General features: G+C 37.9%; 1 long non-coding RNA gene across 1 annotated transcript in view; it reads right to left on the reverse strand.

Moving 5' to 3' along the window:
* Window positions 1-17,674, reverse strand: part of LOC306815034 — a 178,750-nt gene extending 161,076 nt beyond the window's left edge. Inside the window, exon 1 of the long non-coding RNA XR_013777304.1 lies at window positions 17,595-17,674. This is a non-coding gene — a long non-coding RNA (uncharacterized lncRNA). The remainder of the gene's footprint in view (window positions 1-17,594) is intronic.
* Window positions 17,675-22,856: the final 5,182 nt, after the last annotated feature.

A 22,856-nucleotide genomic window follows, 5' to 3' on the forward strand; every position in this document is an offset into this window, starting at 1 on the left:
TTGTCTCAAGCTTGAAGTCTGAGATGAGAGGGAGGAAAGGGACAAAACATTGGTAACCAACCTGATTTTCATATACGGCAGGGATGAGAGAAAATAGAGCTTCCAACCTAAGGCAAGCCTTGGAAAATAAATGTCAGATATGACCCTCTATAGTAAGGGATTTTTTCTATTGCTAGCCACAACAAAATCCCTTACTGATTGAGTCAGTTGGTGGTCTCCTGCAAAGAGTGTGCAAGAGGCCCATTGTGGCCTTCCAGTGACAGACATCTGTGAATCAAATAAATAGCAGTAATATTGATTTTCTCCACCTTCCTTCCTATTGCCATGGCTTTTTGCTGTTCTCCTTCTAGATCAGATAAGCGCTAATCAAGACTATTAGAGTTAAGCGAATAATTTGCAATGAATAATTTAGCAGATGAATTTGCCTCTTTTCCTGACTGTTGAATATTGCTGAGCAGATCATCATCTCCATTAACATATTCATTATTCTAATTTATTCTGAAAATGTACCCCATGAAAGCTTCTGTATACTTGGCACTCAGTATTTCCTCCATGTGCTTTGCCTAGCTGTGGCTGATCAAACAAATCATGTGATGTTGACATAGTTGCTTGACTGGGTAAACACTTGAATGCAACCCATCAAAAGAATATATAATAATTTATATTTAATTTGCTTACTACTTAGAAAATAATTTTCTGTTGAAAATCTACAAAAGACAAAGCTTGTCTGTCTTACCAATCTTCAATAAACTGAAGGGATTTTTGGCTTTGGATGTCATTTGTGTGTATGTCTCATCAACCACAGACAGAAAGTGCAGAATATTCTGCAAAGTCTGAAGACTCTTCTTTTCATTATATTTTCAACTGCAATAATTCCTTATTGTGTGATGCACAAGCTGTATTTGTATCAGGGTTTTGACCAATTTTCTTTCTGTCTTCTAATGAAGTAAGCTAATCTCATAGCACACACTGATGATATTATTTAAATTGATTTGTGTACATTTTCTTACAATCTTGTTGCAGAGGTGTAGAACAATTGTAGAGTGAAATATATAAGCACTGATAGACTGTGTAAGAGGTATCCCAAAATGCAAAGAAAAAATAAATTCATAAATAGACAATATAAAACTAAACTAAAATAAAATGAAGCTTCTCTGATACGATCAGTTGACTGTGTATGTATCTGGTCACAAAATTACAAAGGGGATCAATATGCCCCAAAACCTACCTGAATATCAATTAAAACCTACCTGAAGATCAATATTTAAAAAAAATAAAAATAAAAGGAAAGAAAATATAAGCAGAATTATGTTTTCAGAATCTGGCATTTTCTATAGGTTTGTCACAAAGCCCAAAGGTCTTAATGAATAAATGCAAAGCCAGGATCCAAACTCTTTCTTAGGGCACTTTCTAAAACCACTTCTTACTGTGAAGGTCAAAACAGAGAATCCACTGACTTACCCAGAACCACACAAGGATAGAGCTGTAGAATTACCACTGCTGATCACTGAGCAGTGTCCACGGATGAAGCAAAATCTTCAACCTTTTTCTGAAACACAGGACACAATTTCCTGAAATTGATCAATTTCCCAAAATTGGTCCTAAAGCAGATCTGCCAACCATGCCTGCCAAACCAAACTAACCTGAACTGATTTAAAACATACTTAAAATTACAAATAACACAGTATATTATTTTTCCCGGTCAATAATTTTTCTGTGAAACAATATTCATTCCATGCTAGATGTTGCCTAAAATCTGATTTTGACATAGCTGTGACCTAACAGACTGGAAAACCTTGGTATTTTCCACATATTCTGGGTGAAATTTGTTGTCTCCTGTGATGAAGCTGTGTCCTGAATGCACTGGCAATCCTGAAATGAGTCTAGGATCCTGGAAGAACCTAAAACGTCCAGGGTCAAATGTTTCAGCCAGACAGGAAGGGTTTCTGCACTCTGGGTTTCTCATGAATCTGCCAAAATAGAGAGTTGAGAGCCTTTGGCTGAAGTTTCCAAGGTTGGCTTCAGATGGAAAATCTATAGGTTATTTTTAAATATTATGTTTCCTCTTCTATGGAAAAGCCTCAAATATATCATTTGTGTTTCAGAATGGTGCAATTCCCTCCCCTCTTCCACTCACCTCCCAAATTCAGAATTTCCTAAGAAATGGGAATGTCAACTTTTGACCTTGTCATCTGCAGGCAGCTGACCTCTATGCTTCTATGCCCATGAAATAGCCAGATCCTTCACACACAAACAAGTCAAATTATTGTATGGTTTTGACTCGAGTTGTTAACTCTGCTTTCTCTAACAGCCCATGTTGGTGATCTCAAGACCAAGCACACTGGGCTTTTGCAGATTTCAGATTTATGGAGGTTTGTAGAAACACATTGAATGTTACAGGTCAAGGGGTATATCTACAAAGAAAGCTCATCAGAGAATAGCAAGGCTGATTATTTGGAGAACTGGATTCTCTCATACTTTGTGAAGCAATATTTTGAAGTGTTTGAGATGTCACATTCCATTCCAGCACAAAGGAGTCAGCCTCATGGGCTGCACCCACCTCAAACTGACAATGTACAATTTATTCCCTTTAGAGTTTACAAAAACAAGTTCATCAATCTCCTTATCCCCTACTCTCACACAGTTTTCCTCACCAAAATGGCTGGGAAATGCAATACTAATTTAGACACGTTCTCAGTTACTCTGTGTCCTCATTCATTGCAAAATGCTCTGTTCCAACAATGAGACTTAATTATGAGACATTTAGCTAAGATTTTTTATGGCTCAATCAAGAATGCATTAAGGTTCTCCAAAAATGCACATCCCAGTATGCAGTGGACACTGTGAATCTTTTGTGGGTTTCAATACGGGCAACCTCTTCTCTTTACACCCCACCCCACACCCCCAAAAAAGCAAAAAAAGAAGCCAGGACCCCTTTGCTATAGAAATGGATCGTTTTTAATATCTCAATAGAATTTGCATTACAATTCAATTGAGTTTGTAATAAACACAGTGACAATGTAAATCTCTTACAGTGTACATATCTTATTTCTTCTGTTAAAATATAGTAGAAGAACAAAATCAGTATCAACCATCACAGTAATCTACTCCAAGACGTAGAGTCCTAGCATGCTGTCAGCTACACACTTAGGACATGAAATATGATTTTGCAGCTAACTTTATCCCTACTTATTTGAAAACACACTTGCTCTAGAAGTTTATACCTATAGACATGTTGCTGCCATTGAAGTAAAAGAGTGCTATCACTTAACCTTTGAGAAAAAAGCATGAGAGAAATACATTCTCATCAGCTTTCAACTGAGCAAATAGGCAAGACAATGTAAATTATAGTACTGGGTTTGTCAGTGGCAGCATAACTGTCCACAGGTCTCAATAAGGTTTTTTTTTAAATCAAATTTCTTCTGTTAAAATATAGTAAAAGAACAAAATGATAAATTGTACTTGTTTTCAGGTGCAAACATATGCACTCCATTCATCAGAACTGAGCCAATGGTGCCAAAAAAATTTCAAAATCCCAGCTACTGAGATCAAACAATTGCTATTTGCACTGTGTTACAGTTTCACTTTAATATTCCATCTTTTTTACTGTGTTTTGTTGGGGTTTTTGTCTTTTGTTGGGATTTTTTTAATGCGCATCCAGGGATAGTGTTAACACACATCAAAAGGGATTTATTCCAAACCGTGTTGAACAGATGGCAGCTAGAGGACTGTGTGCGTAAAAGAGAATATAGCTATGGGGTGTGTGCTTGCTGATATTAGCTGGACTAACAGTTCTTAAGCTCCATTATGTGTCCATGTGCTTGAGAATGTTGGTTTATTCTACGGTTCAGCAAATTATTCAGATGTAATCTAGATGAAACAAATTCATCTCTATCAAAGAGATAATGAATTAAAATGGAGCTGTTTTAGTTTGATCATACCTTTGCTGTCATTTTGGGCTCACTTCCACTTATGCTGAAGGTCAACACAGAAAAGCCCAACAGGCTTACATTACATATGTAAGCAAAGATTTCAAAATTTTTTTTGCTGTTTTCTGTAAAGCTTTTTGTTTTCTTTTGGGTTTGTTTTTTCTTGTCTTTTTGTTACCACTAACTCTTCTTCCACACTCCAGGCACCTTTCAGCTAAGCTGAGGACCAGACAAACCAGGGCTTATAAGACTTCAGATACTCTCCCTTATACTACAGTGCTTGTTGCAACAGCTTTATCTTCAAAAAATGAGGGAACTGTTACACACACCTTCACATGCAAGAACACAAAATCTCAGCAACTAGCATACACAAAGGACAGAGAAGCACACCATTGTGTTAGACAAGGCTATATCAGACTGCACAATCTTACCTTGTATCATGTTCTAACAATATTTCAATGTAAATTTTTGGTCAGAAAGTTAAAAGGGGCTTAGAGAATATAGAAATCATCCAATTTAAATCAGCTGCCTTTAAAAATATGCACTTTTGATGTAACTCTGTAGGAATATAAGTTAATGGTTCAGCTATCAGGTAATTATACATTAGGCAACCATTGCCATGTAATTGCCATGCTCTATTTTATGTTAACCCATGATGTCATTTTTCTCTGTTATTTACATGGGGAAACTTCATAAGCATGTGACCTTTTGTGTTTTACTGATCCAAACAGGATTGCACAGAGTCATAGAATCATGGTATGATTTGGGTTGGAAAGGACCATTTATGGCTCAAATCCCTCTGCCATAGACAGGGACATCTTTCACTAGACCAGGTTGCTTAAAGACCTGTCAAATCTGGCCCTGCACTCCAGAGGCACATCCACAATTTCTCTGGACAGTTTGTCCCAGTGCCTTACCATCCCCAGAGTAAAGAATTTCTTCCTAAAATCTAATCTAAATCTATCTCCTTCATCTTAAAGCCATTCCCCATTCTCCTGTCACACATATCCTTGTAAAAAGTCCCTCTTCCAGCTTTCTTCTAGACCCCACTACATGTGCCATGAGTCCTGCCTAGACCCTTGTCTTCTCCAGGCTGAACAGTGCCAACTCTCTCATCCTGTCTTTGTACCACAGGTGGTCCAGCTCCCTTATCCTCCTCAAGGACTCCTCTGGATTCATTTCAGGAGTCCCATGCCCTTCCTGTGCTGGGAACCCAGAGCTGGATGCAAGTTCCAGGTGGGGTTTCACCAGAGAATCCCCTCCCTCCCTGCCCACACTGCTCTGGATTCAGCCCAGGACACGTTTGGCTTTCTGAGCTGTTGCACATTGCTTTCTGCAATTGCTGGACTTTCTGCTCATTGCTGAGACTTGCTGACTTCTTATTGACCAACACCCCCAAGCCCTTCTCATTTTTATTTAATTTCCATTAGCTGTATTCTACCAATGCCTGTCACATTTGCAAAAGCTTACAAAATTCTTGCAAAGCAGAAATTAAAAATCAGAATAACAACTTTAGCTTTTGAGTTCACCATTCAGCCAGGACTGTCGGATGTTGCATGAGTACAGTTCTCTTTAGAGAGGGTTAATCTTAGGTTGGAACATTCAAAGACTGGATTGGCTTATCTGCAATGTCTGTGTGCATGTATTAATTTTTTGGCAACTTACTCTGCACAAAATTGTTTTTAATCCAAATGCACAATCATATCATTACACCAAATCACTTGGCTCACACTCCTTTCCCTAGAATTTGCCTCAACTTGCATGCCATACCTACTATGCACACCCTACATACTAGGGACAAAAGGAAAAATCTTCCACTTGTGCTCTTGAGCAGTGTGCCATAATTGAATGTGAACAATAGGAAGTTTGTTCCACACAAGCAAAATCTTTGCTTACTACTTTCACAGCACCTGAACTATCCGTGTGGATGCTGTCACACAGCAGTTCATATTTCAGGGTAAACAGTGTTACAATATCCAAAGGTGAATCTTCCATCTCTATTGTCAGTACTGCACCAGTCCTCACACGTCCCGAGTACTGCAATGTTGCTTAAATTCAGTATTTCCACAAGCTGCTTAACAAGTGAGAAATTTTTTTAACCAGTCTTCTTTCAGCTGCCTAGTGGCATGCCTGACAGACTCAGTGGCTTCATTCTTATGTGAAATACTTTCGTCTTCTTTCTTTGGTGACCCTTAGAGAGAAGGGTTATTAATTTCTGAAAAATCTTCACACTTATCATCTGTCTTTTTTATTTAATAGACTGTACTTTTCTAAACCATTAGTGTTTAGTTGTTCTTGATATATGCACTTAAGACTTCTAACATATGGTAAACAACAGCTCTTGATTTCTAACTTTTATTTCCATAGAGTCATTTTATTTTTCCCCAGATCAGCCTATATAAGTAGGAACTTGGAAGGGATATTTCAGTTAATTTTCCCCTTTTGTTGTTGTTGTTGGCTTTTGTCTTTATTTTTCATTCCACTTTCATGTTACTCTTAACTGGCTTGTACAATCTCAGGTGGGTCCACAGCCATTTCAAGTCAACAGGATTTATTTTATGAAGGGCTGTAAAATTTGCAGCACATTCAAGTAGGATGTAATATGACTTCACATACAAACGAGCATACATGTTTGAATTCAGAAAAGTAAAATTTCTCATGCAGGTGTAGCTGGGATTAGAAAATGTAACTTTAAAAGCTCAGTTCTGATATCCATGCCTTTTAACAAGCCGTATATTTAGCTGGTATAGGTTAGCAAGGGTTAACATCTATCTTTTTTGAGGCTATGATGTGTTTCATGACACAATGAATGACCAATATAATTATTGTACTGTGTTTGATCATTTTTTGCTAGAGACTTCAAACAGGTTGGGCTATCATTGTATGAGAAACTGTGCAAACATAACAAAAGATAAGCCACACCACACCCTAAGAATTACTTCGGGAAACTGCATTCAAGGTCAAATATGTATCTTCCCTAAATTAAGCTGAAAGGTCTCTTTGTATTTTCAGTTCCCATGAGCCAGGAATCACTCCTTTTCAGCTCAGTCCTTCTGGACTGGCATGCCTGCACAACTAATACAAAAACATTCTGTGGCAAAAGAGACATGTGGATGGATTTTTGTAGTTTGCTTTCAATAGCTGCTCTGGAACAAAATATTCATATATAAGAAAAATGTGGAAAGTGTAAAACGCAGTGTTCAGAAGGAGATGCAAAAATAAATGGAAAAGTCATGTATTCAATTACTCTGTTACTTGTATATTTAGCCAGAAACATACAGCACTTGATGGTTCTATTAAAACATTAATATTTGCAGATGTTTCTACAGACCTTAACCTGTTTTTAGAACTGGAATTTCTAGCTTCATTGTCAAAATGATTCTCATACGTTGTCTAAGAAATTAATATATCAGAGTCCTTCAATTATAAGAGTACAATAGTGCCATCAGGCTCTCTTGAGTTCTGTGTCCTGTTACTGATCCTGGTCTGTTACATCTGCTGTGGGAAGAAGTGTGAGAATCAAAGCTACCATGGCTCCTTTTGTTTGTTTCAGCTCACTGATGGTGGGACATGGACCACTGTACATAACCCTAAATTCTCAATGTGTATCCTAGCAAATCCCACTGTTCTTCACACCTTTTCCAGCTTTAAGCCTGATAGTTTTGTTTCTGTGGCTGTTAATTCTTATGTTGTGTTAAATGTGAGTCTTCATACCTGCAGACTTGGTGTCATTGAGCATTTCAGAGGCTCCTGTTACATTTTGTATTCAGTCATCCTTTTTTGGTAGCAAATTCTGGTTCTCAGTTTACTCAAGATGTATTCATACCGAAGTTCTCATCTCTGATTATCCCTTTTATATTTTTCATTGTTTCCAGTCATGTAGATCAATATTTTCACATTTCAGGCAGCTTGAAATTCTTATTTTTACAGTTCTACAACCTCATGTAGTTTTTTTGTATTTAGCTTATCTGAAAAACAAATTATTCTGAAACATGTATCATGGGAAAAATGTTGGAGAAAAAATAATATTTTGAGTCTATGTTGTAGAAATATCTTGAAACTAGTGGTCGCTTAATATGGCTAATATTTTTACCCAGCTTAATGTCTATGAAATAATGAGTTGCAAATTTCTAAAAAACAACAAATTTAATCAAGGGTCTTCTGAATAACAGGGAAAGGCTAGTCACACTAGACTCAGTGAATGTTCAAATATATGCACTGCAACATTATTCTGTGTCAAATTGATCTCATTATCTTCAGTTTGCTCACCCACACAGATATACAGCTGATATCCTCACATCTATGCACAGCTGATACTACTGTGTGTAAAACAGCAACGTGAGTGTTTGATAGTGATTAGTCTGTATCGCTTTTTGTAAAGCAGACCAACTAATATTTTTATATCTGGAAAAAAATCTGATTTGAAATCTATTTATCGATAAATACTTTATAAACTTGGTTTAAAGTCATTGGTTAAAAGATGGATGATTTATAGTGATGGTATTGCATATAATTTGTATTTCTTAAATTACAAAGGAGTACTTCAAAATGTTCATTCAGAAAGCCTATTTTTCCTCTCTAATTATATGGTTGCCACATGTATGACACTGGTGGTCTCATCACCCCCTCACAAACATTAATATATGTGTTCTTACTCTGCCTCTGTCATTTAAAATCATAATTTTTCATATTTTGTAAACAAAAATATTTAGGCATCTAATTATTGTATTTCTCAAGCTGTTAAGGGAGTCAACATGCAAAGTGAGCTCAGAGTAAGTGATTTCAGAGCAGAAAAGCAAGCACCAGAGTCTGCCAGGCAGAAGAAGACACGTCTTCTTCCTTTCTAGACATTGTTTTCTACTTGAGACAATATGATTTTCTATGTTTTGAACCCTATCTTGAAAAACATCAGCCTTCGACTTACTTGCTGACTCCAAATGCAGCTGCCCTGATTTTGCAGAATTCAAATTTGAGATCATCTTTGGAATAGCCTTGCTTATTTTGCTGCATAGTGCATCAGATAGCCAGTTGGGGAGAAGAAAACTTCGCCTGTCAAGGGAAACAAAGATATATCAAAGATTTAAACACGGGCTTAAGTGTAGCCAAAGACATGTAAAAAAGTGAGTGAAGCCAACTGTAAGTACTGTGTTTTTGTCACTGACTTAATGGGATTTCAGCAGGCAATTTAAGATGTTGTTATTTGGATTCAGTGAGATGCAAATATATAACACATGGGAAAATTGTAGGTTTGTCTTTCCAAGTCACCATTACCCATCATGGGGCCCTCCTCTCCTGGAGGTGCCTGAACACCTGTCCATCCATGGGAAGCAGTGAATTAATCCCTTGTTTTGCTTTGCTGGTGTGCATGACCTTTTTTTCCCAGTCAAACTTTCTTTATTTCAGCCTGAAATTTTTCTGGCTTTTACCCTCCCAGTTTTCTCCCTGATCCCACTGGTAATACAATGAACAAGCAGCTGCCTGGGGTTGGCTGCTACCTGGGGTGAAACCACAACACACAGGTTCAATCCTAAACAAATTTTGAAGCAATGAGAATGTCTAAGGATTTTATGCAAACGTAATTTGTAAGGATTATATTTTATTGATTATTAATTAAAAGAACCATGTGAATTTCTAACGATTTCACAGAAGAGTACAAAATTTGTTCTTTCTGGAGTCTCCAGCACCATATACAAAAAGGAGACTTTTGCTATATCTACCACTTTCAACCCTAAACATAATTTAATTACATTAATTATATAATTGTATGGTCTAATGCATCTCCTGAAGTAGACTGCACTTATGAGATTAGATTGCTTTACGAAGCAAGAAAGGCAAAAATCATTTTTAAACACATAAAATTCCAGCTATTGATGGACATGGCCTCTGCATTTTTTGCACACAAAACACTCATTATCCTACACAATGTGTAGTGCAACAGTACAAATGTAGGAAACTGCATAATCCTGCAACCGTGGAATAACAACAAGGAATCAACATAATGTCTTAATCTATTTCTCTGCAAAACAAAAATGTATTGTTTGCCACTCTAAGACAAAGATATTTCATTGTTAAAATGTAGTGTGGAAAGCCACGAAAAACAAGCAATGCAGTGACTGTAGACTAAGAATATATTTATCCACTGAAATTCTTAGAGAAAGAAAACCATTGTGCATTGCATTTATTTCACTCTAACATTTGACAAGGAAAAAAAGTATCCTCAACTGACTTGTTTTGCTGTTGGTAAAAACAATGATAAACTTAACCCTGGTAAACTCTTCACAAGAGTGCCTTTTCTGCCTTAAGCAGGAGTTGTGTGCTGTTTGATGGAATGTAAAGGAGGTGCATCCGCCCCCTGATGCATGGTTGGCACTTGGGAACAAAAAACAGATTCCACTTTTGTGTCTAGTCAGGGGTGGAGAGTGGGGAGGGGGCTGGTGGAGCTCCTTTGTGCTAGGTCAGTGTATTTCTTTGCTGAGATCATGGAATTCAGAGCAGCTCTTGTTTGTGATGGTTCATGTTTTCTAAACATGTAGAGCTTGCACAGAATCTCTTAAGTCTACAGTAGATGATTCTCCCCTTATAGAACCTTAATTATACATTTTGGAGATTGCATCCTTTCTGAAAATTTTCTATTATGTGATATTTCTGCTGTAAAGAGAAAGCTCGTTTGTTGGACAAAAGAGCTTTCCCTTTTCTGTTTGTTTATGATAGGGCAATTAGACTTCACAGGAAGGTTCTCTAATAATTACACAAAGCAAAGGGAAAACCTTAATTAAATTTTAACGATGAGTACAACTGTGCTGATTAGGATAATGTGGTCATTATATCCTACCACAAAACTTCTTGTTTATATTGTATGTTGCTAGTACTTATGAAGCTTATCTCAAATTTTTATTTATCTGAATTTGATAATCTCTGCTGTTATTAATTACAAACTCCACTAATACTCTGTACACCTCACCACTAATATAATGCATGTTCCTCAAAAAAGCACAATTACATGAATGACAACATTTCTATAATACAGGTAATAATTTTCTCATGCAAGTTTTAAGAGCTCAGTGACCTAAAGTATATTGCACTTTAGACATGAGTAAATTAACTGTCCAAAATGGTGACATAAATGTTGTCTAAAAGTTTTGGTTGTTTCCTTTTGGCAAACTGACCAGATATCTTATAAGGTTTGTGGGCTGCATGACTTGATCTCTTCTTCTATCACTATCCTTCACATTTTGTTTCTGTTTTAGAGCTCCCATCTGCACTGGCAGGTAGCTTGGGCAGTATGTGCTATGTACCCCAATGCAAATGATCACTGGCAAGCTTATTACCATGGTAATATACAAGATGGGTAATGACACAAGTTATGGCATCATTCAGCATCCACTTCCCCTGATCTGCTATGTTATTAAATACCAGTTAGTTCTCAACTGGCTCCACCTTCTCTGCAATTACTTTGCAATGGATCCCCTGCAGAATGCTGCTTGCTAGGTACGCACAAGTTGTGATACACCTGGGGAGAAGGCTGTACAGTTTTATACCAATGGAAGTGTAAACTGCTAAATGCATCAGAGATTTATTTGGCTGATGAACTTTAAGGTGGCTGAAGGCAAACAGCTTTGCAGTGTCAGTGATTTGCCACAGCCCTCAGTCCCTCATGTAGGGTGTGATCCTTCAAAGGAAAGATGTATGAGTTAGCAGGGACAGAAACAAATAGTTTTGGATGAACAAAGGGCTCAGTCTTTGCAATCTAGTATTTCAGATGTCAGTGACAAAAGTATGAAGGACCACTTGGGGTCTTTATAAAAGGACGTCTAAAGAAATAATGAAGCGTGAAGAAGTGACATAATCAATAGATTAGCTCCAGTTTGCATTTGTTATAATTTTCACCTAATTGCTTGCTTGGGTCTGCCCATGGCCTTAATTTCATACTGGTATGTCACCTTTGAACTCTGCTCTGTTAATTTTAATTGTAAACAATGGACTGCCTTTTAAATATTTCCTCCAGCTTTCCTTCTTTTCTGTCACAACTGGACCTCTGCCTCCCTGACATATTATTAAAGGAAATGTTTTTTCTCTGTTGTGCTTGGAGATTTATTCTAAGTCAAAAATCAGAAGTTCCTAATGGCCTAGATCTAACACTAGCCCTAGAAGCATCACCACTACTTATAATAAGCAGGAAGGGTGACTCACCAAGTATGGAGCATGCTTAACACACCTGTGAGCACACACACACACTCTATGTCTAAAATATTTCAAAACACTGTGACAGATAGAAATTCTCCCAACAGTACAGCAAACATTGTAGAATTTGTGGATTTGGGTTTTTTAACATCGCCCACAGACCTTCAAGAATAATATTGCTCCAATAAGGTCCTTCAGCTTAATATAAGCAAGGAACAGACCTTTCTATCCATTGGGTAACATTTACATTTATTCCCTTGTATGTCATACAGAGCCATTAATCATTCTAGCAGCCTCTCTACCTCACAGGAGATGTAGGGCAATGATAATGTTTTATGTGTGTAATTAATCCTGTAGCAGATGTGTAGTTTCCAAGACTACTGCCATTAGAGTATTGACAGGATTCAGAACAAATATTCCAGCACCAGCTTAGTAATGATTTTAATATGATAATATCCTGTTACTCATAAACCCAGAATATTCAGACCTTAGGTTTTAAATAGTGTTGTTATTTGTTAAGGCTTTCAGAGAACTAGTGAAGACAATCTTTTATTCCTGATGCTGCTGTTAAACAAACAGCACACAATTAACATATCAGCTGGGTGTGCATAATTTCTCAATTCTCCATTACACAGTGAAAGTCATAATTTGTGAAGTGAGAGGAGTAATTTATAATGAAAATAAAGGTTATCCAGGGAAAACAAATGATGCCAAACAAGCTGCATATACTTTTAAAGATTTGCTTTTACAATTATTCTACCTTTCATTCCTGCTAAAACGATTTCCTTAGCTGGATTTTTGGCAAAGTGACAAATTCAATTACACATCATAACAAAATTAAGGGAAGTAAAAAATCCTCTAGTATTTTTTTCACAAGACAACACCTTTGCAATGCATATAGATCTTCAGTTGAGGAAGGACAGGACTACTGTTGGCCTCCCCAAATACAGGACATTCATCCAGGACACACTCAATATATAGCAAGTTTCATTGTCTGTATTAGATATTCTTATACACTATCTGATACTTACCTTCCCAGATCCACAAACTGAAGGAGGATTTTTCCCTTTTACATCTTCTGCAGAGGCAACTACAATGTAATTTCGTATATGCTGAAATACTATTTATACAACTACTACTACTAAAGTTCACATGACCTAAAAATATATTTTATGGAGAATTTAGACTAGCAAAATGTCATATACTTTGTATTGTATTTATTTATTACTGTCTGATTAACTTTTGTTTATATAAAACAAGAGTCACTCGATATTTCAGGGTTTTTTTGCATATAGTCTATAACTATAAGTTCTCTGTGAATATTGAATTGCTGTTAACAGCATAATCAACTGTAAGAGTTTTTTAATATTAAAATGGTGAAAGAAAATATAATAAACATGTTGTCAGAAATGTTTTGAATGTCTGAATTCTGTGATTAATATCTGTGAATCTGTGAGTAGCTGCTTGCCAATTTGTTCCAATTAAAATGTGAAAAAGGTTATTCATTATAAATACCACAATTATTATGTACAGCGCTCCTTTCTCTCTCTCTCTCTCTTTTTTTTTTTTTTAGGTTAGAATGAAGCTAGTTTCTTCATTAAAGAAACAGTATGTAGCAATTTGGATTTGGTGGTGCATTTTATCCTATGAAAATAATTTTATTTAAAACAAATAAATGAATAAAAATATGTAAACCAAAACACTAGGTCATGTTCTGTCTTTACTCATATAAAGAAATAAAAAGGATTGCAATTGGTCAAACCAAGCATTTGTCCAACAAGCAGGAATTAGCATGAGCAGCTTCAGAGTGGAATGCAGCACACTTTAGCACAATGGACTACAGTATAGAGTAAGTTCTTGTTTCTGGCAGCTCATGGTCTAGACACTCTCACTGGAAGTTGAATCAAGATCCTCACTTTTGATAGTCACTGAGTAACCTAATTCCATGATTTTGTTCAACTCTGTCCTTCAATTCCTTTATGCTCAAGGTCTTCACAGTTCTCTGCAGCAATTAACAGGACAATGTTAGTTGTAAGTGGTATAGAGAGAAAAAAGTTATTTTTGTTTCTCTGTTGCCTTCCTATTCTTGGTATTACCAGAAAAGCAGGAACCCATTTTCTTTTCTTTTTTTTTTTTTGCTCTCAATTCTTCATATGTTATCATTCCTTTTGTCCAGTTGGTGGTTCACCATGTCTTACCTGATTTGTTTTAGAAGTGCTGGGTTAATACTGGCAGCAAGGCTAGAGCAATGGGAAAAGCCTGCATGAGTGAAGTGTGCACCTTCCCAAACTTGAGAGATGCCTAAGGGAACATCTGAGCTCCCTCAGCTCCTGGGGTGCTCCCCAGACAGCAGTGTCAGTGAAGTATTTTAGAACAAATCCACAAACGGGCTGCAACTCTGCAATAAATGATGAGGAGAAGCGCCCGGGAGAAGCCAGGAATGAAAATAAGGCACAGAAACCCAGCACCAAACTTCAGGCTGTGTCAAGGTGGTTCAACTTAGTAATTTGCTCCTCTTTCCCCTCTGGATTTGTGAAAAGCAGGTTCCATTGATGATTCAGCCTAAGCTGTTCTGTAGAGCCATATCATGCAGAATGAACTCAACCAGTAGTCTTTAGGATTTTCTCCTGAGTGGCAAAAAAGGAAAATAGTCTAGTTTGTTTCTCTGCTATGGTTTTTCTTTCTTTTCCTCATCAAACATGTACTAGTTCCACAAGCTCCCTAGACAGGTTCTTGGTTCTGATGCACTTAAAAGATAAGAAAAGGTATATCATTTTAGCTTTTGATAACCTACTCTTTAAAATCTTTTCCAACTTTTTCTTTTACTTCTGATTTGTCTAGTCAGTCATTATTATATATATGTGTGTACATATATATATTCTCTATTCTTTTTATGAAGGATATATTTGTAACTGCCTCTCATAACTTCATCTTTTAATTGTGGAAAAAATGTTTTTAAAATATCATTTAAGAAATCATCTTGTGAGGCATTGGGAACAGGTCATGCCTCATCCCTAAAAGTGTGCAAAATCTGGTTGGATGAATCTCTGAGCATCCTGGGCTAGTGGGAGGTGTCCCTGCCCCTGGTGGAAGGTTGGAACTTGATGAACTTTTCCAACACAAAACATTCTGTGATACTTTTGAGGAAAAAGATGGTGTCTTTTTGCAATTGTAGCTTTCCTGAAAGCATGGAAATGGGAATACTGCAACCTTTTTTTCCTCTAGCTTAAAACTCTATTAGTTCTGCTGGTTGACTTAGTTTTAAGAGTTTCTTAGTCTTGATGTTGCTTGACCTGAAAGCATACAGTTAGCTAACTACCATACACAGTCTAAAATTGAAAAGGAGAACCCTAGAGAGTCAGGTAAAAAAACCCCTTGAATTTAGTGGTCTCTCTGACAAATAGCCAATACAAGAAGGTAGATAAATATGGGAGACTACCACTAATTTCTGTTTCTAATTTTAGGACAGAAGGAAATGTTACAGATCAAGTGCAATTTCTTTCAAAACAAGAGCATGCAAAGAAAACAGTAGCAATAATAATAATAATGCAAAAATGCAATAGAATATTTGCTAGCCCGTTCAAGCTAAGAAATTCATGACATAAGTAGATCTGCTTTCCTCCAGCAGAGAGGATACCCCTTTCTTTTATGCAGTTTGCCAGTGTACACTGACTACTGAGTTATAACTGATTGTGTGACATGGTTTATTTGGAATTCATCCTCACATTTTTGCCATACACACTTGCCAGTCCTATCAATCATTTCCAACATGAAAGACACATTGTCTAACTCCTGCCCAGCTGCATTGATTTTCATGTTACTAATTTGAATTATTTACAGTGTATGAGTTTACCCTAAGAACCGTGCAATGAGGTATATTGTTTCCCTCCTGGCAGCGCTTATAGCTGTAAGAGAGGAGCTACTGTAATTTTTGAAAATTGACATAGTATCTGTTTACGATGTCTTGTTAGTACATGCTGAACCCATTTACACCATCACTTGCTTTTAAACTAGATACCATGAGCTGTGGAGAATTGTTGGCTGTTGTAGCATGTGAAGATGTAATTCAGTCTCATGCATCCTCTCTTCCAGGAGCGTTGGGCCAGAGAGAAATGCTCAAGAAATTCCACGCTGTTAAGCAGATTTCAGATTTGCTTTGTGAAAATCCCTGTCATGCAATAAACCATGCATTGAATAAACTGTGAGTAAAAATAACTTTGTTATGCTTCTGAGCTTCTGGCATATCTCACCAAAATATGTGGAGTTAAGGCAAAATGGCTCTCCAATTTTAGGGAGATCTCCTACTGATGACCAAGTAGCAGTGGCAGAAGTAGTGTTGTCTCACAGACCGAATTTTTATCACTGCATTATCCACTGTTTCTCAGAGCAGATGCTTCTTGATTCGTGCCAAAATGCACTATGTTCACACCAGTGACACCCATATGAAACAGTTTAACCCACAGTTAATCTACTATACTGCTGGTCACTGCTTCCTTGTACTTTCAGGGGTCTCATTGTGTATGGAAATAAAATATTAGGTAATACTGCTTTAACAGCAAATGTAATTAAACTCCATCACAATGACAATCCACAAAAAAAAATCTTACTGAGAGAATGGGGGGAAAGTACAGGGTTTTTTTTAGATGGTGAAAGCACATGCTATGGGACTGATTACAATGGTACTCATTGTGTTAAAATATGGGGTAGCTTTTGCATCAATATTAATGTAAATGGATTTATAGAAACTGACTGTCTCTGGTTAAACTTGGACAAGGCCTAGAGAAAATACCTTTGAATGATTTATTTCTCTTCATCATTCATTTTAGCATTTCAGCAAATGTCTGACATCTTTGTGTTTAGAAAATGATTTTGCACAGCAAACAAAAAAGCAGTGTGTAACACAATTACTTAAAATGAGTCATTTGGGGGGTGATCCAAAGTCCTTTGAAGTCAATGAGAGGCTGCCATTGACATCAATACCTTTTGAATTAGATCCTCTAAGGGATAAATATAATAAAAGCTGAAGACAGAGAAGAAGGTAGAGCTAAAAGGTGGATAAAAGGACATGAAAGGGGAGAAAATTGCCATGCTCACCCAGTTTCATAGCACTTTCAGTAAGTCCATTAGGATATTTAACCACCTAAGATAAATAAGTTTTTCTTTACCATGGTCTATTAAGTGATAGGGAGAATACATGCACAGCACCACAGTTTTTCCATCAATGCAGGCTACCAAGCCATGTTCAAAAGTAATGTTCACAAAGCCTTGCACTTCCAGAGACTGTTGTTGATTTACGAGACAGTGCAGGCTGCAGTGAAACACGTATGAGACACCCAGTGTCTTCATAACTCCCCTCAGCTAAGCAGTGCAATGCCACAGAGCTGTAACATACCACAACTCAAGTGCCTTTTCAAATATTATCTCTTTTCATGGCTAACTCTATCCTTCTTGAAAGGCCACCATTCCAAATATATCTCTAAATACATTTTGTTTAGTTTTTTATCTTTTTTTTTTTTTTTTTTTTTTTTTTTTTTTTTTTTTTTTTTTTTTTTTTTTTTTTTGGTAGAAACCTTTTGTCTTTCATTTGCAGCATCCATTCTCCAGCACTGTGTTTTAAGTGTGTATATTTTAGTCAGAACAGCTGAAGTTTAACCAAACATAAATTTTCCAGTCGTGGATGGCATTTTTAAATATTAATATGCATTTATGGAAATCCATGCAAAAGAAAGGCATCTCATTAACATCAAGACAATCTCCATCAATATAGTTTTGAGACACTGTTTTCTGAGCTATGTGCTTATAACAGCATGCATAGTTCCTGTAGTTCTTGCCTGCATTTTCCTGCTATGTATACATAGTCCAGCTGGGAAGAAATATGAGCACCTCCAGCTGAAGGCCAAGTCAAATACTTGCTCTTTGTGTGTCTTTGAATTTATGATAAACAATCCACACAGAGAGCAATGGTACAGTCAAATACATGCAGATAGCTTTGAATATCTGATTCATTTAAGTGCTCTTAACTTTCCTATTTATATTAACCTTGAACTTCATATTAAGCTGCTAAAAAACAGTCCTATTTTACTTTCTTTAACAATATACCTTAAATGTCTTTCTACTGAGCACATAAATATTTAACAGCTATGTGTTTTGTTAGATTTTTCTAATAGCTCTTTCAGAATTTTCAGATTTGAGTGTAAGTAACAGAATACAACAAGCTAGCTATAGTATGGTACAACCTGAGTAATGCAAGGTCAGGTTTATTTTGAAAGCTCACAAACTAGACTTTACTTTCATGATTTATTACATCACAGCTGCAAAAAATTGGCATTAAGTAGGACTAGGACTACTTTACACAGTGCACTGTGAACACATGCACCTGAAATAAATGAAAGAACAAACATTTTCCTGGAGCAGTGCTAAATATCAGTGAAGATTTAGAGAGCAGAAGCATTGACCTATTTAGGACTGCCTGCTGGGGCACTGGGCATGCATCCCATGCCTATGTCCTTGGGTGGAAAGAAAGCATTTGACAGTGCCATATTGAAGTATTTAATATTTTTGAAAGGTGTATCATTTTTATCTAACCTTTATTAATGCATTCTAAGCAAAGGGAAGAGCGTCATTCAATCAAAACTTTATTTATGTGGATTAAGTTCCAGACAATCTGGCCTATGGTGACTAAATTTATCAGTAAGGGTTAAGTAATGCTTAGTGGTAAATTTGGCATAAGTGTGAGAGCATCACTTTTATTTGTACACAAACACAGAGTCCCCGTGTTTTTAAGGAAGGTTTAATTGGTTATTCAAGGGAACCCACATAGGTAAAGAGGAATATGTAATCAAATATTTATGCAAATGGAAACTCTTTGGGATTTTTCTAAAGATTTAATGAACATGCTGGAAAATTTGAGTCTGGTCTAAAGGTGCAAAAACAACTGGGTTGAATTTTTTCCTTCACTATGAGTTTTATTTTAAAGGAGTTTCAACTTGTATGATAAAACTGGTGAAATGGAAGAGATTTCCTTTTTAATTTCTTGCAGTTTATACCTACACTGAGTGATCAAAGCTAAAATTTAAAAAGTACACTCTATTTTCTGAAACCTAAACATTCTGACATAAATTCATATTGGTAAGTATTAAATACCATATTGATTAATTAAAAATAAATAAACTAGTTTTCATTGTATTTCTAGAAGAAATAAATACGTGCTTACACACACTTATTCTCTGAAAATATATATTCTCAGCAGCATATATATTATATATCAAAGATACAGTTGTCATGGTGTGACTTGGGTTTGCCAATTTTAATATATTTAATTTCTTTTAGAGACAGGACCCAGGAGTAGAGACAAGCAGGCTCAAAACTTAAAAAGGTACAAGAAAAAATGTATTAATAACACAAAAAGAATTCAGAATAAGATTCCTAGATTATTCCCTCCTCCCTTCATTCCACATTTCTTACCAACAACATACAGAGAACAACTTCAGTCAGTTATCCACCCAAATAATCATTTCAATTCACTTTAGAGAGAAAAGTTCCTTTTTCTGCTGTAGACTTAGGGGGTGTCTTCACCTTCACAGTCTGCATTTGCCGGGCACCTACAGAACTATGAATTTTCCTCTCATTCCCACAGTCCTTGCAGAGCCGTGTTATGGGTTACGATGCACGCATGGTCTGCTGCTTTTAAAGGCAGGCTGCTGAAAAACAAAATCCTCTTCATCATCTTCTCTATCAAATGTCTCTGTTCATATTCCAGTCCCAAAACAGAGAGCTCCATTTCCCGAGGCAAGGAAAGTCTTCAACTCAAGCACCCATTCTCCCCAGGTATATTTCACAGTTTAAAGGAATTTTAGTGAAGTCACAATCCCCTCATAGCCCCACAAAATAAAAGGTTTTCAGCTATTTATCAGTATTTATCTTTTCAATCGCTTCCCATCTTTCATTCCGCCGACTTCTGTGGACTTCATGTTTTATCCCTTCTCATTCAGGAGAGCTCAGGAGATCAAGAATCTCATCCAGGCATTAAGAAGTTAAAATTGTATCCAGATTGTAAAAGAAGCCATGCGGTCAGCAGAAGGCCTCTTCTGGCACATGGAGAGCTGAGCTGAGCCGAGCCGGGAGCCACCAGGGCCGGGCCGATGCCCGAGCCATGCGGCCGGTGCAGGTCCAGGGAGCCGGGCCGGGCCCCGGCCAGAGTCCGCCCGGAGCCGGAGAGTTGAAGCCCAAAGACCCCCCAGCACTTGATCCACTGGGATTTGTGAAAGCCAATTAACTTTGCATTGGTTTCCCAAGCAGTCCGTCACCAAATCAGCTCTCTGACTGGTGCCAGCAACTTACAGGGGAAGTCCAGGAAGATGGGACAGCCCCCTCCATTCCCTGACCACGTGGAACTTTCCCTGTGGGGAAGCCAACCTTTCCCCCAAGCATGTGAAACCAACACAATAGTGAAATGAAGGAAGAAATAAAACCATATTTGGTCATCTTTTCTCTCTGTGACACTATCTACAAAGGCTTCAATGGATTAAAACTTGTTATTGTGCCAAAAGACCTCTTAAATCAACATCATGAGCAGGGAAATGTGCGTCTCAGTAAAAGGGACCTTTAGAGATGCATGGAATATTTCAGCTCTTGTCATGTGCAGGTTTCAGCTGGGGTAATTTCCTTCCCAGTGGCTGGTACAGGGCTGTGTTTTGGATTTGTGCTGAGCACAGGGTTGATAATACAGAGATGTTTTTGTTATTGCTGGGCAGGGCTTGCACAGAGCCACGGCCTTTTCTGCTTTTCCTATTGACACACTGGTGAGGAAGTTGGGGGTGCATGAGAGGATGGAGCAGACACAGCTGGGACAGGTGACTCCAACACACCATAGGGATATTCCAGACATGGGACATCATGCTGAGTACACAAAGCTGAGGGGAAGAAAGAAAAGGGGGAACATTTGGGATGATGGCTTTTGTCTGTCCAGGTGAGCACTGCACATGATGGGGCCCTGCTCTCCTGGAGATGGCTGAACACCTGCCTGCCATGGGGAGCACTGAGTGAATTCCTTTTTAAAATTTGCTTGTGTACATGGTTTTGCTTTCTCTATTAAACTGTCTTTATCTCAATCCATGAATTTTCTAGTTTCCAGTTCTCTCCCCAGACCTGCTGGTGGTGAGTGAGCAGCTGCCTGGGGCTTGGATGCTGGCTGGGGTTAGACCATGACATATCATTAGACAATAATGGCTTCTTTTGGTGGGGCTGGTTTGAGTTCTTTTTGCATGCATGGCTTTGGTTTTCTGAGATCAACCAAGCACATGATGTAAGCTTACCATGCTGGAGTTGTGCAGTCTGTTATTACTGCTTTTTATTTATTTATTTATTTATTTTTATGCTGTTCATGACTTTATGGAAAAGAAATAATAGAGCTGTCATTGTAACCCAGTACCTTTCAGAAACCATAAGAGGTAGACAGAATAAATCTGGACTTTTCAAAACAGCAATAGTATCTGAACAAAAATTATTATAAGGTTCACTCACATGACAGCTATTAGATAAGAAATGGTCTGAATGCCAGATCTCCTGCCTGTGAATAGTAAGGAATGCTAAGGAATTAAAGTGATGCTTCTTAAAAGCCTTTCCATTATATTACATTTGAAACCAAGACATTATAGTGTCAAAATGTGAGTAAAAGGCTGCTCTTCAGATGGTCAAGCTCTGTGTCCCAGGTCACCACGTATTTGTCATCTCAGGATAGCCAAGTATTTCCCACAGCAGAGGCCAAGTGGCAGCATGATCCCGGAGCCCAGAGGCCATCTGGCTGCATGAGGAGGGCTCAGGGTGTCTCTGGGTATTTCTGATCATGGCCCAGAACCTTCTGCTTGCTCTTCTGCCAGCCCACACGGTGGGGAGTGGGCCCAGCCTGAAGGCGCCCTGCTTCTTGAATGGGTGTTGTGTGCACACATGGCAGGGAAGGGATGCAGATGCATTCCTGTTTGGATCAGGCTGCTCAGGGCCAGCACCAGTCAGCTTTAACTCAGTTCCCTCCAGCTCTCACAGCAAGCTGAATGCTGCAACCCACTGACCACCCACCTGTCGTAAACTGGGGAACCAAAACAAAACACTCCATTTCACAAGGGTCTCACAAGCGGAACCCTGCAAGTGAAACACTTACCCCACAGCCCAAATCCCTCTTTTTCCTTCCACACTAATGGAACTGCTTACAAAACAGGGGATGAGTTCCAAGGCCTACATACAGTTTCTCTTAAGAGACGCCCATCCCCAGACCTTCGTGTGTAGCTTTGTGCATAGGTGAAGTCAGAATTTGGGAATCCTGTGGCTTTCTGGAGTGGCAGCTGGAAAACCATGTCCCTGACATCCTTATGCAAACAGCTGGGTGTGTCCATCAGTGCTCACTGACTCTAGGAAATACTCAAATCCTGAATACCCGGAGATACCGTAGCAACTTTCTCTCTCTTTTAAGGTAAAGGTGATGGCCTCAAAAAAGTCATCCTGTGCTTTTTATCAGTCCCTCCACCCTAAATACTCCTCACCTGCACAAACCTCAGTGCTAGTCCATTCTTTATTTGTCCTCCCTGTCATGAATACCAAAATGTCATGATTTAGAGTTTTGGTTTACAGCTATGCCAAATAGCTGTACGTAGCATAGGGTGTTGTGTGTGGGGGTATGTTGAGTGTTTCTCCTTGTATTTCTGAGGCATAAAACTGCCAGGAGGAAACTGAGAAGGGAAATTTGCAGGTAGA

This window comes from Erithacus rubecula, assembly GCF_903797595.1.
Source record: "Erithacus rubecula genome assembly, contig: SUPER_Z_unloc_5, whole genome shotgun sequence".
Lineage (NCBI taxonomy): Eukaryota > Metazoa > Chordata > Aves > Passeriformes > Muscicapidae > Erithacus > Erithacus rubecula.